At 38.2% G+C, this 19,462-nt stretch overlaps 1 protein-coding gene across 3 annotated transcripts in view; it reads right to left on the bottom strand.

Moving 5' to 3' along the window:
- The window catches only part of LOC124224722 (rap guanine nucleotide exchange factor 2), a 74,449-nt gene that overhangs the window by 44,816 nt on the left and 10,171 nt on the right, over nt 1-19,462 (bottom strand). Inside the window, exon 1 of one of the 3 annotated variants that reach the window (XM_046636890.2) lies at nt 4,473-4,617. The exons of the other annotated variants lie outside the window; for them this stretch is intronic. The gene's annotated coding sequence lies outside the window, so the exon portion shown is untranslated. Of the gene's footprint in view, nt 1-4,472; nt 4,618-19,462 lie in introns of those variants that run through there. 3 annotated transcript variants of the gene reach the window in all.

Here is a 19,462-nt window from a genome sequence, read left to right as displayed (position 1 = left end):
ACAAAGCATTTGTCGAAGGGTAGGTATAAATAATATAACGAAAGTGCACGCCGATGTTTGTATCAGAAACGAAGGGTCGCCCTTCCCTCCCCTTATCGTCCCTTCCCTTTGCTTTCCTTTCATCGCGGTTTCGATACACGAAGAGGCAAAATGTCACCCTACATACCGTCCATTCTCCCATCTGTCCAAACGGAATGTCCGTTGATAATGCGATGCAGTTTGCCTTGCGGTTTACAGACTACTATACATAATATGTGCGCAAATTGCGTGGTGGTAAATTTGAACGGCAGGTTAAACACATCTGCGGATTCTCTGCTTTGCACCTTGATAACGATTAGTTGATTAAACGCCATGATTTTGAGAATTATTATCGATTTGTTGTTCGAATCATTTCGTCGCAAGCCGATCTCTACGCCCGATTCTCACCGTCGGTGATTTATTTTCATTATTGAGTACGGTTCAGAGTGTGAAAAAAGAACAACTTTCACCGAGTTTTAGACTCCCTGGAACACGGGTTTGATTTTCCTGCTCCAAAAAAAGCAGAAACCCAATTTTTGAATGAATAAGTCCAATCGATTGGTTTTAAATTTTTCTCATCAATTACTTGTTGAAAAATGATAATTGTGAGACCAAGATGGAAATCGGAAAGTATTTGTTTCAGAAGCTACATGCGAAACAAGTGATTAAGTAGTGAGAAATATCGAATTAAAGATAAATATGAGAAAAAAAAAAAAAATACAAGTTCACATGTTACTCGGTTTTTTTCTTACTTTGCAATAACTCGTTTCACCTGTACCTTCTAAACCAAAAGCTTGTCCACTACCGTCACGCTCTCCAAATTTTCATTTTCTAGCCAAGGATTCACGAGAAAAAAATTGAAAGTAAAACGATCAGGGCTATTCACTCGAAAATTGTAGATTTACGTGCATATTTTTGGGAGTAGTAAAATCTTAAATAAAATAAATAAAATCACCGACGATAGTACGGGTCGATTTAGGGTGGAATGCCTCACGTGTAACGAGCTCGTTGATTAATTGTTGTACCCTGTGTAGTTGTACAAGTAACGTATAGCGTTAATTAATAACAAAGTTACCTGCCTCTCGCAACTCGCGTTAAACGCGTGCCGTATTCATACAACTTGCACAAGTCCGCGTGCATACATACACGTACAAATGCACGATATAAAATAAACTAAAAACCACGCCATGCGGCAAGAACGTAGCGAGTTGAAACAGTAAAACTCCCGCCCTGCACCACGGTAGGTATAAAGGTACGTACATTGACTGAAACGGAGCGTAAATCCTACACTATGTACGAGTAAATATCCTATACATACAACAAGAACAACAGGCAGCAGGAAGTTTGCTCGTACCTACTTTCGCCGTTCGCCATTATCGTCATTTTCCCTCTTTTTTCCTCTTTCTTTTTAATTTACTTGGTTGTTTGTTTGTTTTTTTTATTTTTATTCCTCAAGCTTTTCTTTTCTTCTTCGATTTTTCGTTCTCTGCGACGATAGTTTCTTATTTTTATTCAATTTTGAGTAATTACATGTAGTAGATAGTAAAGAAAACACCAAGTACGTTTTTGTTTCGTTGTTCACATTTTTCACGCTCAATTTAACGTATTGTTTCTACCCCCTCCCACGGAGTGAATAAAATAATTCACGCGCAAAAAAGGGAAAGAAATAAATAGAAGACGAGAAATTTTTCTTTTGCACAAAAACCCCGTAAGAAATTCGTCGCTAAATAATCAATAATATAAATATTTCAAAGTAGGAAATTGAGAAAGCAATTTCTAGAAGAAAAAAAAAAAAAAAACACTTGATTCGCATCGATTAATTCGTATTGCACAGTTTAACGTTTGATATGAAATTTTCAAACTATCGTCATCCAACGTAGAAAGAATGATAATAAATCAAATAATAAATAGTCCCCGGTACGGAGTTACATAATACCTAAGTTGATGATAGTTATACGCAAACATACGTATAAAAATTGTTCTACTTTTACGCGACGCTTCGATATCCTCGAAATATAAGACGAGATAATTCCGTATCTCTGTCAGATCGATGTCTCGTTACAGACGAGCAATAACGACGTGTCGACTACTTTCCGCTTCCGGAACTTTTCCCACCCACTAACAGTATATTGTAATGTAGGTAGGCAACGAGATGTGGAGAACGAGAAAAGACGGGCTCTGCAGTAGCCGTATCAACGCACGTGATACGATTCCAAGAAATAAGAGTCACGCCGATCGATCCTCGAGTCTTGTCTGACACTCGAACTACCGAGGTAACATCTAACGCGAGGTAGAAATTTTTTTTTAAATGAAATTCTAAAACCAGTTCGATATAAGAGAGGTAAAATTCATTATATTACTCCTTGAGTTATTGTTGTAAGAGTCGTTATTTAAATCATTGTCGGAAGTAAATGTAACATAAAGTAGGAATTTTCAAAAGTTAAATTGTAAAATCAGTCATTTTGACTAGTGGTGACCACGACGAGAAGAAACGTGTTATATTTTATCAGCTGTGTTTAAAATTGAAGAATCTCAATTTATTACAAGTCTATTATTATCAGAGCAAATGGGCAAAAAATCAAAAGCCTTGAATCGTGACTGAAATTGCACGATGCATATAACATACCGATAACGTTAAATGCGTATAATAATTCTCGTAGTTTTTGGTTTACGTAATGGAATTTGATTTTTTCCAACGGGTAAACGACAACCGCGTTTTTTGATCGCACGCGAATAATAATAATAAACAAATAATAATAATGAGAAAAAAGAACAACGCCTTCAGCGATCACACGGGATAGTTTCACGAGGGTGGATATATACATAGGTACGTGCATGCCCATAGATATAACTAGGTACACGTATAATATAATATACGCTAATCGGCTTGCCGTTAAGAAAAAAGATCGCATCTTTCTTATTGCGTGTGCGGTGCTCGGATGAAATTTCACTCGCATATTATTTGTGCGGGGGTTTACGACGCGTTGCGTTTACCGCACACCGTGAATGTATCGTCTTTTGCGTATTTAAAGCGACGGTGAACCGCAACGAAAAGAACGCCCGCGCTGTCATTTAACCTGTGCGAGTGTGACACATGCATATATTATATATCGGTATATAACATCAAATATACATATGACAAATCTTTGAGAGATCGATTTGATCGATTGTTAAATTCGCGTTGAAAAGGAATTTTTGTTACCGGATTATTGCGTCGACTGTGTACCGAGTAACTGGGGGTTAATATTTCAGGCAATTTAACGTAGAAAAGAGAAAACATTAAAAGGTGAAAACATACGCGTAGCAAATAAGATACGAGATGGTCAGATTTTCTCTGGTTTTCTATTTTTTTTTTTTTTCATTTTTTTGCATTCTTTTTATCTTAACGATTCTGATTTAAACGTTATTCTTTATACACGTTTGAACGATGTTCAATTATTCGACTATCAACGTTTCGTGAAATTCTACAATTTCTACAAATTAATGCAACGACGAGAAAGAAAAACAACAAAGAAAAAAAGTAGTGACAAATAAAAACGTGAAAAAATAAAAAAAAAAAACTCGGAGTAATTATCCAATCCCTCCTCCTCTTTCTCCTCTCACGGGCATATTTTCTCACCCTAATTCCAACCCTTCCGCATCGCTTCTCGCATTTCCTTGACGGAGGCGTTGCAGCGTGCGGTTTCTACGCCTGCCCATCTCTTCTCTCTTTAGTCTACCTACCTACCTACCTATCTGTAATGTAACAACAGAGATCGGAAGAAAATCGCTCGAGCGTTATTGCTTTGGCTATGCCAATGCACGCATGGATACTCGTAGGTACGCATACCGCGTAATGTGACGCAGAACGAGCCTTCAGCAGAGTCGGATATTTAAAATATGTTATACGGAAGTCTCGAGTGTCAACAAAGATACGTAAAGCAGACTAAACTTTTCTCCCTTTTCCTTCCCATGGATCCGGCACATTTTATCCCAATCCCTTCCAGAGGCAGCCGTTCATAACGACGACGACGACCTGTAAACACGATAAACCGAATGCGAGTCGTCTCTGGAATCAGCGCCGCATCCATGCAGCCGAGAATAAATATAGTAAAGAGAAAAAATAGCGTGGGGAAATTTGTTTCACATTTTTCAACGATATTTTCGTCGCTCGAGTGACATTTTCTTTATGGGGGAGGGGGGGGGGGGGGGGGGGGACGACGACACTGATTCCGGAGCAAAAAAAAAAAAAAAATAAAAATCCCCGTTTAACTCCACGTGCTCGGCGTTGTGCGATCATCACTCGTCAATTTTTTTTCACACGTGTTGTCGAAGAAATTATTTCATTTAATTATATAACACAAGTATATAATATGACATTCATGATCGACGACAGGTTCAATGTAATGAGAGAGAAAAAAAAAAAAAATTAAATACAAACAAACGAAACAACACAAGAATGAAAAGGTAAAAACCGTTTCGTTATCGGCACACGGATGAACATTAAACACTGCACAGTCACTTTTGGAGCTTTCCGCTGCACCGTACAACGACACACCGCGTGTCGTTATAATCGATCAAGGGTCGATGATCGTGTGACACGATTTTTCGAGACAAGTAGAAAAAAAAGAAAAAAGAAAAAAAGAAGCACTTGGAAAAAAAAAAAAAAAATGAAAAATTTCAAATTCGCACCGCGCGATTCGCGTCGTCCCGAGGAATGCGGAAGAATAGAAAAAGTAACCGCCGATTGTTTCGTTTCGAAATCGAGGAATAATCATGGTATATTCGAGGTGGCGTCGAAAGCCGTACTGACGACGAGAGTCGTCGGAGTTGAGAGGAGAGCAGCGGTGGCACGGTAGTAGTAGGGGGATGAAGAGGGGGGGGGGGGGGGGGGGGGCGGTGGGAGCGAAGAGGGCGGAGGGGGCGGAGGACCGCTTTATCGCTACTGGCGCTACGTCGCGTCGAGCCTCGGTACCACGTAGTTATAATGCCTAGCTCTAACGCCTAGAGAATAGGTGTAAGCGTGTGTGTGTGTGTGTGTGTGTGTGTGTGTGTGTGTGGGTGGGTGGTTAGTGGTGAAAAAGTTGAGCCAGTGCGCATAGTAACACACACACACACACACACACACACACACACACACACACACACACACACACACACACACACACACACACACACACGCGATGGTGGTGGTGGTCTTACTTAGGCTGCAGGATACGGAACATCGAGTTACGTAAAATCGTACCCTGGCTGCCACGATGCACCTCCACTAACTCCTCTATCGCTTTCTTTGATTAGCGTATTTCGTTACTCCTTCTACATGTGTACGCGACACACACGTGCAGGCGAATGTCTGGGTGTCTAGGATGCTACCCTATACTTTTATACATATATGTATATATATACGAGTATGTATATATATATGTATATATATATGTATACGCGTGCGTGTCGACGACGTCGTTCTATCGTCGTTTCAACGAAAGATAAACCGACAGAGGGCGATACTTATTAAAATTGATACTCTGCCCTACGATAATCACGAATTGACACACGATAAAGCGATATATTAATTGAACATGCGATTATACGTAGAGTGTAGAATACGCTGTATCATATAAGTGTAAAATGAAGCTATCTGTCTATCTGTCTGTCCTGTCAACCCATTATCCCGTGAATTACGAAGGAAATGGAAATGTAAAATATCACGTTTACTCAAATAGCTAAACATGACTTTTTGTATGCGGTAACAGTTTTAATATTCCGTCAGCCTAGACCCGAAGTGGTGTTTGACACGAGTGTATCATCCGCGTTACACGTGAATTGTCAATCGACACGTTTCGAGAAAAGAACAATACCCGCAACAGTGGGATCATTAATTGCCAGCTGAAGTAAATTTCCGTCGGATTGATCAAATTCTTGCAGGTCATACGTTGGACGCGTGGATATATACCAATGCATCTATCGTGGCATCCGTGAAGCGTGTATCCACGTAAGGTAGAATAACGCTGCAAGATGCGGAGGCTTACGTACATACGTTGTACGTGCACGCATCCTTGTCGAAGGTACGTGTGTGTGCATACGTGCGTACATACACAGGCTTGCCTGAGAGAAGACTGCAATGTGTGCACAACGTTAAGGTTCCGTTCGGTAACCATAAACTACACATGGCATCGCGTTCTCACTCCAGACCCTTCGGAAAATATTACATTATAAGGCTATATATGCTCACGTATCGCACAGCTAGACTAGGGTGTATAAGGTAGGGATAGATACCATAGTCTAGGCTGCGTCCTGCAGGCACTTGACGAACTTGTAAACCGTAACGCCAGGCTGCCAGTCTATAGTCTTACTTGTATACACACTCACACACACACACACACACGCATATACGCATCTACGTGCTCTTTTATGCATTTTAGAGTCAGGCTGCTGCTGCTGCTGCACTGTGTCAGGTATCGGCTTACGGGTGAAGATTACGCTTTTAACATGTCTGCAAGCCATGTGGGTACAACAAAGAATGTAAAACGAGGGTGTGTTCAACGGTTTTTTTTCGTAGAAATTCACAACTTATTTTATACAGTAGTGATTATTGCAGCACACTTATTACACGGTCGCCATTTTCATTTTTTATTGTGACAATATAAAATAAATAAAAAAATAAATAAAAATCGATCAAGGGTAAAAAATGAATACTAGCTCCGTAGCTGTATAAGTGGGAAATCTGGTACGTCGGTTGATCTTCTTTTTTCGCATGTATTATGCTTTGACGACGTTTACGCGGGGAACGGTAAAACGATGTTAAAGCTGTATTGAACTGAACAAGTGTAGTGTAAACTAAGCAAACTAAGTAATTTCGCAATTAACAAAAAATTTAATCTAAAATTTTTCTCATCGTGTTCAAATGTCCACTCAATGTACTTAAATATATACAGGATAATAATATCGTTACATCCAATAACCTGAAATCTTGCTACATATTGATCGGTGTCAGAAAAAGAGAGAGAGAGAGAGAGAGAGAGAGAGAGAGAGAGAGAGAGAGAGAGAAGAAAGTTCCTTTTTTCACGAATAAAATCCTTCCGCGGAAGATATGTAATATAATTACAGGGTAATGCAATTGCAATTGCAATATTGCACCGAAAGGTTAAGCCGGAAAGTAGTCAACCGGAGGTATAAGAGAGGAAAAAAAAAAAACCCTGCAGGCTAAAGAAATGAAATAAAAAAAATAAAATAAAACCCTCAGACTTTTCTAGCGTTCGGAATTTTCCGCGACAGTTACAGAGGAATGATTAATTTGTAGGTGTACCTACGTTAAGGTGGTCCTTACATGGCGTCAAAAAAAAAAAAAAAAAATTTGAATGGGAAGTTACAAATTATTCAAAAATATGCTCATTCGCTCTCTTTTGTACTGAATTTTATTTCAAAGTTATTGGTTGTAAAATTTTCCCTCAAATGATAATCCGCACTCGCACTGTACAGCGAATATGTGCACAAGTGCATCTATTATATACTGTATATTTATATATCCTGCATGTGCAAATTGAACCTATTCAACAGTATGTATACATGTATGTATGTTACATGTATATTAACTAGATGGGAAATTATTAAATATAGTATATGTGTGCAGGTGGCGAGGAACACGCTTATTAACCCCGCGAGTTACGCAACGCGAAACTCGCTTCCGCCTGGATTAAGAAGAGGAGGAGGAGGAGGAGGAGGGAGGATTGGCGGAGAATCGCAAAAGTGAAGGCTCGAAGCACGTTTCCTATCAGAACGAGATGCGCGGCGCAAAATCTAGCCTAGTAAATAGATTCTTTGCGGTTTAGCTGCAGCGAGAAATTATTTATACGCCTGACAGCATCAGTCGCAATTCGCGCGGCAGGTTTATGACAAAAAAAAAAAAACGGTATCGCTAATCATCGCTCGTTTATTTTCTTCAACTTCCGTTTTCCAGAAAATCCTCATAGCGTGGAGTAAAGAAAAAAGGGAGGAAAGAAATCGCGCAGATTAATTCCATTGCGATACTGTAAATATTGAAATTTTTGCAAAATTCTTCGAGCTGCAGGAATTAGAAGATCAAAAAATCGCGTTGCGCGCGCAAACTTTTTTCAAAATGATTAACAAATATCACGCATTGTTCTGTTTTGCGTTGTATTTTTTTTTTTTTGTTCATTCTTTATCCGGAGAAGGAATTTTGTGTAAATAATGGATCGAAGGATCATACCACGTTTTAATGGATCTACAATAATATTACATACCATGCCTAGTATACAACACGTAGTGAAGAACATACGATTTATTATTACACGCATACATACGAGGTTGGGCGAGGAATCGCATGATCATAGATTATGTAAGAAACGTGCGAGAATTCGATCATATTATAGCGTGTATTGAAGTGTGGTTATGATGTACGGATTGCGAAAAGAAGAGAGTAAAAAAAATTGAAAGCAACAAAAAAATTGATAAAATTGGTAGAATAATAAAAGTCGCAATGAGGAACGGATAAAATATTATCCATACAACCCAACATACGAAAAAATACGAATACATGTAACGGCGTTATTGCCGATCACCGTTACACTCACAATCAGCGACGCCTACTTTGGCGCCGGTTTGCGATCAGATTTTTTTCCATCCTCTTTTCTTTTTACAATATCATCTAGCTAGACGAAAAAAATGTCTATCCTATATACGTATATACGGTATATACAATTTGAAGGTGGTCGAGATGTGTTCCAATGATGTGTATAACGCACGTGGCAGGTATTTTATTGCGAATGAAAGAGAAAAATGATATGAAAAGAAGAAGTAAGGTTTGCGTAAGTTTCGGTGAACGATACGAATAGTCGTAGAAAAAGGTGATTCGAATTTTGTTCAAAATCCAAACGTAACGTCAACATCGTCCGATCTTATCAATGAAAACAATCCCGATCATCTGAATTATTTTCCGTCCAGGTATGTATTGTTAAAGTAAATTGATAGATCGTGTACGAGTTAATCGATATGATTAGAAAAAATAGAAAAACCCTATTAAATTAAAAAAAAATAAAATAAAAATTTTAAATACACAAACGAAACCAAATATCGTATTATATTATAAATATGCGAAGAAATTCTCAACGCCGTATACATATATGGTATAATATCACAATGATTATACGAAAAGTGAGAAAGGATATACGAAAGCGGATGTAAATGTAGGTATATAAACATATGTGTAAATATTATTTATAACGCGAGAGGAGGAGAAAATGTGCGAAGCATGCCGCCGCCGTATCGGTGAGGCGTAATTAATTAGAACCGCGAGCTTTCAACTTCAGTGAATGCATATCACATACGTATATACTCGTATAAGAGTTCGCGAGTCCTTTTCGAACGATAAAGTTGAAATCTCGTTTATCGCGGCTATTTATACCGTATGCATGTGTAGATGCGAGTGTATGTATACATATATGTAAATTATAGGTACTATATAACGCTGAGAAATGTTCCATTTCTGATTTCTCCTTATTTCTTCTTCCGTTATTCCTTTCGCGCCTCATTACGCACCGCGTTCAATGTGATAACGGTGATTATCGTTGTTTAACGTTTTTCTTTCTTCGGAGTAGGTACTGATTTAATATAGGAAGTCGCAACTTCATCGGTGATACAGGCAGCTTTATACCACAAGAATGCTTTGCAGCGTTATTACAACGCATAAGATGAAATGAATATTCATGTCAAGAAGAAGAAAAAAGAAAAAGAATTCAACGAAATTGGAATCTTCCGGTAATTTTGTTTGCCTGGACCTGAAGTAAGAAACAGAATTGAAAAATAAGACGAATAGGGGATACGTTGTAAAATATTTCCAATTTATGAAAATAAATATTCTCGAAAGTTAAAAACTTGCTGTATGCATGATTTTTGAATTCAGTGGGATGTCGGATTCACGTACGATTAAGGGATGCAAAGTAAATGAGAGTCGCAGGCATGACAAGATACGTCGTAACGTCGATTGACGAAATAAATCGATCGAACGTACGCAGCGTGGTTGAAATTCCGAATTTGAAACGTTCCGAAAGCGTCGAATTCCGAATTTTTTGATGGCGAAACTTAAAGTAAAGAATCAATTAAAAATTCGAATCTTCCGAAAGTGTAAAATGTCAAAAGAGCGTAAATCCGACAAGTCAAAGTTCCAAAAGTGCGAAGATGAGAAAATTGTTAAATCTGAAACATCGAATTTTCATTTCTGTGAATTTCTGGCTTGGTGAAATTTCAGAACTTTGATCTTTCTTCGTTATCGATTTTTCACATTTTTGCTCCATCGTATCTTGAATTTTCAGAATCTTGCATAATTCGAAACTTTGTAGTTTCATCAAAGTTTGACTTCTTCACTTCAAGTTTCGCAATAAAATAATTCGAAATTAGGCGCTTTCGGTACTTTTCAAATTCGGAACACCAACCCCGCCCCCTTAACGTAACGGGGCTCGGGGGAAAACCATGCACACCCGCAAAAAGTGTACAGCAGACAACGCGTCGCTGGGCAGCGGAGTGTTTAAGTAAGCGTAGGTGGTGGGGGGTAGAACAGGGTAGAGCAGGGTAGGGTGGGCAATACGTTATACGCAGGGAACACAATACGCGAATTATAGGTATACAATCCAATCTGCCTAATGGTCCCCGACATCCCGCACCGTTTGCGGTTTCGCATGTTCGCCCGGGTTTTCGGGGGTTGGGGCGTGGGTGGGAAATCGGGAAATCGCTGCATCCTGCATCCAGGGTCATCCCTCGATTCCCGCAGCGGCGGCGTGTCGATTTATCCCGGACCGATGCACACCGATTGACGTTACGGTTAGGTGTATGAATAAATACATACCTATATCAGGGTGAACATGGCGACCACGAAAAAGAGTCGAAAAAAAGTTCCCCGACTTTATCCTGATTTACGTTTATGCTAACCACTCTATTTATAATATCTCTACGGATGCAATATCTATCTCTTATCTCTATGAACGGAAGCAATGTATCTTTTACAAAATTTATAAAAATCTTTCCGTGTGTATAGTAGAAAAATAATTCAACTTTCATCGTGAAATTATTTCGGATTTTTATTTGTCGCAAAAGATACTTGTGTATTTTTTTTCTTTCTTCCGCTGGACCAACGTTCGTTTTCCCCAACCAATTCAAATATTCCCTGACTTTCCCCTGACTTCCAGATTTTCCTTGACGGTTGGTCCTTATTTTCAACTTTTGTTTGAAATTGGACCGTGACCCCGCAACCAAATTATTTCATACGAACAAATAGAAATCTCCTCCAAAGCACAGACCTCAATATCTCAAACCTAAACCAAGGTCTGTGAAGTTTGGCATTTAAAATATACCGATAAAAAAGAAAGAAAAATATCGATTTTAGGGGAAATTCAGCGTAGAGAAAACGCATGATATGCAGGAATGAAACGGAACGTATACTGAAAGTATAATAACATGCGTATCAACTACGGAGTACGCAGGCCTCGGAGGAAAACGGAGAGGGAGAGAGAGAGGGAGAGAGAGAGAGAAAGAGGGAGAGCGACGGCGAGTTTGGAGAGGGTTTTCAGCCCTCGTAATCGATTCCGAGGTTTTCCCGGGTATATGACGTCAATGTCAGGGTTACGAGAACGGCCGGCATGTGCCACAGCGTTGCGGATTCTTCCTGCCGCATATTTCATTCTCCGTTCACGCATTTTCGATTCACCAATTTCCGGGGAACCGGAACTCGGTGAGAGAAAAATCAAAGGCGTTGTACCAAAAGTGAAGAAAAAAAAAAAAAAAAATTTAAATACACCAACACTGCAGCTCGTATTCAAATTCTGATTAGCCGATTACGGATTCCATGAAATCTCGATCAAGATTCTACGTCTATGTCTCATCGTCAGATTAATTTTATAATATTTTGAAAGAAAGTAGGTGGCAAAAAACGCGGTCGCAACTTTTTTCAAAATTTTTCGCACTCGGCGTATCTGGAGAATGACTTAAAAACTTATATATTTATATATATATATACACACGACCTTCAACAGAAGCGACAATAAATGATACGCCAATACGCATATTAAATACTTCACCGAGCGTTGATTCCGAGTATGAAAATTCTGCACACTGTAAATTTACACTATAGGCGTGTAAATATTGTACATATATACGGATGCGTTTGAGTATATATAATAAGATAGGAACTCCCAAGGTGCCTCGGGCGCGATTTACACCCGGAACATCTCTCAGGGAGCGACTCGAGCGTGGAGAAGAGAAATAAAGTTCTCGAGATGAAAGGATACCGCGAAGCGGTCAGAGAATTGTGTCTTATTGCTAGTCAACCTCGGTACAAGTGTGATGTACATATACACATAAACACACACACACACACAGATATAGATATTGTGCCTTGTACGGAAACTGCAGCTCCGTGAAAATTTCGATCACGGTGTGTAATTTGCAAAAACTACCAATTTGGAGTTATACGCAATTTTATACGTGTATATTGTGTTGCAGATTTTTATGGATCGTTAATCGAGTTGAAGGTAAGAACAAGAGAAGATCGATGCGGCAGATGATGTGAGAACAATTTCTTCATTACCTTAATAACGTTGTCGATTTTCTATTTATTTTATTCTTACATAGCAGCTTCCGATAATCTGTACGGAACGTATGTAACGTCAATTTTTTTTTACCTTTCTTCTCTACTTTTCTTCCTTTCTGAAACATTGTATGTGTATATATATTCAGACCTCAACCGAGACTTTATTTTTCTTCATCAACAAGTCCGAGTCAGTTGTTTTTTACGTAATTATTACCGCGGTCATCTCGATGTAAAAAAGTGATGGCGAAGATCGACGAAGAACAAAAAGGAAAGAAAAACAGATAAAAACGAAACAAAATGGAAAAAAAAACGATACGAAAATTATTCAACGATTCGCGTTTCGTGTGCAAGCAAGTGGCAGTTTCGTCCACTTAACTTTCCTAATCAACGATTACGCCGTAACCGCATGTACGTTGATATTAATATTAAGCGAGGGTAATTTTCGCATACACATATATATATATATACATATGTATAATATACATAGTTGTACAGAAAATTGGCAATAATCGTTTTTAACGTTATATGTACAGTACAGCTGCGGATGATGATGATGATGATTGTCATTATACTACGGTTACCTAGCATTATCAAGCGTCTACGACGAGCGTTATAATCCAATGTCTGATAGTAGGTACGTATTATTTAACAATATCATATATTTAACAAGCGCATGTAGGCATATATGCACGTAACAATGTAACATCTTGTGTCTTTTGACAGCATTGTTCCTGCCATATGCAGGCGAGCCGAGGTAAAAAGCGGGGTGCGATATTATATTGTTCACATCAGCAACGCCAAGAGTCTCTCTCAATTCTTTCAAAGTCTTGCCGTAATAATATCTACTCAGCTTGAATGACTTTTTCAACGTCAGCTCAACCGCGACCCACTTCATATATATGTATAACGTACCACCCATGTACATAGAACGCGTTCTACGCAAAAATTAAGAAAAACATTGTTAAAAATTGCATTCGAAATTTAGCAAATTTTCAACCATCACGTAATTTGATACAATAATTTTTTTAACAATTTTTATATCGTTAAAACATGGATAAGACGAGTTTGAAAAACGTTGCCAAGATTTTTGAACTTATAATATATGAGGGAGGGAATCTGATTCATTTCCTGCGTGTAATTTAAAATTAGAAACTTTTCCAAAGATCAAATATTCCCCTCCCTCCCCTCCTCTCATCTACAGCATCCTCTTCTCGAAGCTTCGTGAAAATCGTCAAAGACCGTACACGAAAGAAAGGCGGTACTCTCAGGACGCGGGTTAAAAAGAAAAAGTCTCTCCCTCTTTTATCTCCCTCCCCGCCGTTGGCTGTCGCTCGTTTTCATTCTCTGCTCTCGTCTTATTCTCTCTGCTTATCATCAACATATAGTGACAACTAACCGAAGCGGCTTTACGGTATTTATTCTCCCTTCTTCTTTCCTTAATTTTTCAATTTTACCGAACATACGATTCTATATTCACGGTATATTTAAATACACCAAATGTAATGACACGACGATCTCTAATTTTCATCCGATAGTAAAAAAAAAGTTTACGATATATTCCGAAACCTTCACTTTTCTATCCGAAAAAGTAAATAATAAATATTAATTTTCATATGGAGAAAAGGAAAAAAAGAAGAATTTCATTCGTTCGACGATAGGAATCCCAAAAGATTCGTCAAACACCATTCGTTCGATTCTCAAACATAATAACAAAATTGACAAACATGTCTCTACTGGTATAGATGGCAATTAAGGCCGAAGTCCTAAAAATTGTCGTACATACACCATAAAACTTGTCAAACTTCCGCTCCGAAAACTATGGCCAAAAATTATTCTACAATCGTCTCAGGTATACAATAATAACAATAATTCTCGAGCTTCTCGCAAGTTTCTCCATAGATCAGTGCCGCGTTTCCCTTCGCCGAGTTCGTCCCACGGTTTTTCCACGCATATATGCATCGTGTGGGCATCTATCGCTGGTTCTCTTTCGCCGGATGAGGAGGACACATGACATACCCTTTTGTAGCTTATTCCGCCTCCTTATTCTATTCATCGTATAAACGTGATGCTCGACGCATAACGTCGACGTAGGAGTCGAATATCGACCCGTGTCTCCTGGTCTAGACCACCTCCTCATACTCCTCGTCCTCTGCATCCTCCTCATCCTCCTCATCCTCATCGCAATAACGCTAAAACTGTATTATACTCGTGGTATTTGTTAGAGGTATGAACCGCAGATATGGTATATAATATTAGCGTCACGCTGTCCTTTTCGCTCGACGTTTGGACAAAAATGATGAGTAAAAATTATCGAATTAAAAGAAATTGGAGATTTTATACCTATATATTTATACCCATATATTCGCACGCGAAACTTTCTGCGTACATAGATATATTTTCGGTTACATGGTTGCCTGTGTATTCGTACGTACGTAACGTATAAGATAACCGATGTTCGCCAAAGTTTTCTCCTCAATCTTCTGCACCACTTATAGTATTATACGTTATACCGAAACTCGGTGACAGCGTCGAGGTGAAGTAAGTAGTAAGTAAGTGGGCTGCAAGGTACGGATTTGCTCGAGTCTCGCCGAGCCGAAATCGACGAATTTCACAACCGAAATGTATTAGCAGCGATTGTGGAATGAGATTTGGGCGGGGCATCGATGTCGTATAATAAATAGGACACGATATAACACGTACAGGAGGTAGTTTTGCATGTTTTCGAATGTAGAGATTCACTTTAATTGTACAATATGCGGTTAACATAGAACGAAAGGGGGGAAAACACCAAAATAACGAATACAACGATCGTCAGTGTTTAATTAAATTTTCAACAAATAAAATGGACAAATGGAAACGCGTCATGATCTACGAAACAATAATGATAATCGAGTGAATTAGGGATGCGGTTGTGATAAATTAATACACAATAACTTGATGGGAAAATTCTGGTGATTAAAATTTCACTCTATGCTTAAAGTAAATCAGGCCATAAGGATGAAGTTGGTAATTTTAACCCTCTGAGAGCAGCCACAATTTCTTGGCTCACTTGTATTACCCCACTGGGTAATATGTTATGCGGATATAGTTTTGTTTATAAAAATGTTTTAAATTCATATTTTTCAGCTTATAAATAGTGAAATGAAACAGACACAATGTCTAATGTAGGATGGTACAGGAATGAATTCGATACGTTTACTTTGGATGGCGCGATGAAATTTAATGCAAAATGAGATGTTAAAAATTGGAGAGAATTTCTTCGAATTGGCAATAATAAATGGTTAATATACGATCCGGGTTGCTCTCAAGAGGGTTAATTTCAATCTTCAAACACGAAATGTAGTTGGGTAGAAAAAAATTTGGCACACGTGGATTTCCGAAGTAAAACTTATCATCGTGCAGAAACGTGCGAAATTTACGGTTTGCAATTCAGAGTATCGCGGCGCCGTCGCATCATGGATCTTACGGAGGATAGAAATATGGCAACGAGCCATGTTTTTTCACCCACAACTTTGAGGATAACTCTTGACGTACTCGTCGGATCGTAAATCATACACCAACGTGTAATAATACGTTATTTTCAACACTCGTTTTTATCACTATACATCTAAAATTATTTCTCCTTTTTTTTTTCTTCGCACACGAAGGCTTGCATTTTATCGAAGACTTGCAGATACAACTTATTGATACTGTTTCTTCACGCAGATAGCGGGAATTTTATGTGAGTGAATGCTGCGCAATGCCGATTTTTCTTATAAATAAACGATTAAGAAAATCCAAGACCGAAAATTTGGATGCTGGACGATCCCCACCCCCCACAATATATTTTTAACGAAAATCCTCCAACGATATCACGAGAGTAAGTGACTTTTGCGAGCTTTCAGCTCAGTTGGTAAAACAGGACGCGAATTGTTCAACTTTTCTCGAACGGAAAATAACGCATTGCCAGTCGTTTACCAATCGTTCAATTGTATTTTGATCGAAGAATTCGATTAAAATTAATACAGAGAAACTGTTGCTGAGCGTGACTTCAATATAGAAAAAAAGCACAAAAATGAGAAACATTGCTGAAATTAGAGAGGCATTTGTTACCCGCTGATTGAGACCAGCCGAAGCTCATACGCCGGCACCGGTAGCTTTGCCTCCTAGATTCTGGTGGTCGGTAATGCAGAAGCCTGTTATACCGGATGTTAGAATTCATAAAGGCGTTACGGTGCGACCGTGTTCTCTATGTATCAAATGCGAAGGAATTTGGCAAGGTAATTTTTTCATCGACAGTATTTTCTAGACACTGCCGTCTCTACCTGCGGAGTATAAAAATTATCATTCACTTTCGGTAATAATCGCAGGTATCTGAACGAATTTTCGGTAAATATCAATAAAATTCAACTTCCCGTAAGCGTGGCTAATTTTTCTTTTAGTCAAAATTTTTACACGAATTTTGAGAAAATCGCACGTGATTGGAAATACATGGAAGAACGAGATTCCGCGAAAGAATCTTCAAATCGGAATTGTAAGACTGGATGATTTCGTTCAAACTTCGGGTAGTCGAGAGGGTCGGATCTTGATAGTCGCCTACCTTTTACAAATTTTGTTTATAAAGATTTATCCACCTCGAATTGAATTCTTCAACGTAAAGCGGACGTAAGAAGATTTTAGTTTTATTTATTTTTTCTTAATTCCACATTGGTAATCGTATAACAGAATTTCCAATTTTCTTGGCAAGGAAAAAAGAAAGAATCAAAAAGGAAACACAACTACGAGAACAATAATTTATCCGATATGTGAGAACTTGACGAATAATTTCTCTCCAACGAATACCCATATATATTTTACACGTACGTCTGACGTAAAGCGAAGTATAAGGAATGTAAAATATGTTTCAATCCTGTAATCGCATGGACAATTATTTGGACTTCTGGTATTTTTATGCTGCAACGAAGCCGGCCTAATGATTTAATTTCGGTTGAAAAGCTATCGAATTATCCACTCCACAATACATGTGAATATACATATGTATTATACGTATGTATGGGTATCACATATGTACGTCGTTACACCGCATTTGATAATAGGTTATATCTACGTACCGGTTTCGGTATGTCAACATCGCATTTTACCGTCTACCGCGTGGGTTTGACATATTAATCTTAATTCGTTACATTATTACATGCCATATTTATACGTAGGTACAGTTACACATGTGAGTATGAAAAATAAACATGGAATACGTCACGGTTTGCGTGGGCTATCAACCTGCAGTTATTATCATATAACGTGGACAATGTCGCGGGTGTTTGTTCCACTTAACTCGTCTTTTATTTTCTTTCCAATATCACGACTCTCCAAATTTAATAATTTCATACGCGTGTGTTCCGACGAAAATTCTTCATCTTTTCGATACAAATTTATACTGCCTTCAGCGGATTATTCGCATGTGTAGATATACATGCCTGAAATATATTTATAACCAAGTTCCGGTCAAATGCGTAAATTAAAAATTAAAAATGATGCACGTATAATACAGACTTGAAAAACTAAAACATGTCAAAGAATATGGAAAATAGAAACTACGTTTTCTGCCTCCAAACATTATACTTGACGCAGAAAACCAAATGAGGAATGAATATCATTTGAATTAAAAAAAATAAAATAAAAATATATCTATTTACATATCAATCCGAGCTCTATTCGTAACTATAACATTAATTACGAATAAATAAATTACAATCTGCGTTTCCCTGAGTATAATAAAGGTATAACGATACCCACTCACTGTATTCCAACAGCTCCGTTGCATTAGATTTCCTACAGTACCTCCTCTGTATACGTACAGTATAACGTGTAGACAACGAGTGCGCAGTCTTTCTCTCTCTCTCTCTCTCTCTCTCTCTCTCTCTCTCTCACTCAGAATCGGGTTTACAGAGGTAAGAACGAGTAATTTCCACAGCCTCTTACCTTACTGTACACTTCACGTTGTGTGTATATTACCTCCGTTCTCTCGTTACTCCCGCGGTTTCAATTCTCATCGAATCACTGGCTGCTGCTACTTCTGATCTCGATACCCCGGCGTTTTTCCTTCCATTCACTGTGTTACACTTTCTAGGCCTCGGGGCAACCGATGAAGAGAGACAGAGAGAGAGAAAGAGAGAGACAGAGAGAAGGCGAGTCACGCCAGGTATACAACAAACTTTTGTCACGATTAACTCTTTTCTTTTCTTCTCACGATTTCGACGAGTTTTGCGTGTTTATTATATCTGTACACGACGTGAAAGCAGGCGAAATCTTGGCGAGATGATTTGATCGAAGTGAGAAGTAGAAACGAAAAGAAAAAAAAAAAAAAAATGGTCAAGAAAAGTAAAATGATAAACGTAAAGGTGAGCGAATCCGGAAGATTCTAAATACACCAAACAAAGAGCTTTGAATGAATCTAACAATAAGATTCCTAAGTCCAAGTTATAGGTAACGCTTTATAGGCTGTGCGAGTTGAGAATGTATTTCTTCGGTAAAAAATAAAAAGAGAAGAAAACAGGTGTAGATAGAACAAAAAAAAAAAAAGAAAATATTCCGCGTATAAGTTCCTCGTAAGAATTTTTCATTACTTTTCACGATGAACAACGATGGGCTTTGTTAAGAAAAAAAAAAAAAAAAAAAAAAGTAACTCTCAAAGGCAGAAATTCACAAGGGCATGGATTCCTTTAGCTTCAAGAAAATAAAAATAAATAAAAAATTCACAAATAATTGAAAAACAGATTTTTTTTTTTAAAACTACCATCGATTTTTTCCACAACATTTGAATCCAAGCGGTAAAAACGTAACGCAGTGGAAAAGAAATTTTTCTTCTCCTTCCCAACTGAAATTGTCGGT

The sequence above is a fragment of the Neodiprion pinetum genome, chromosome 1 (genome assembly GCF_021155775.2).
Source record: "Neodiprion pinetum isolate iyNeoPine1 chromosome 1, iyNeoPine1.2, whole genome shotgun sequence".
NCBI classification, from domain to species: Eukaryota; Metazoa; Arthropoda; class Insecta; order Hymenoptera; family Diprionidae; genus Neodiprion; species Neodiprion pinetum.
Note: the sequence above shows the minus strand (reverse complement) of the source record. Positions and strands in the feature narration are given on the sequence as shown.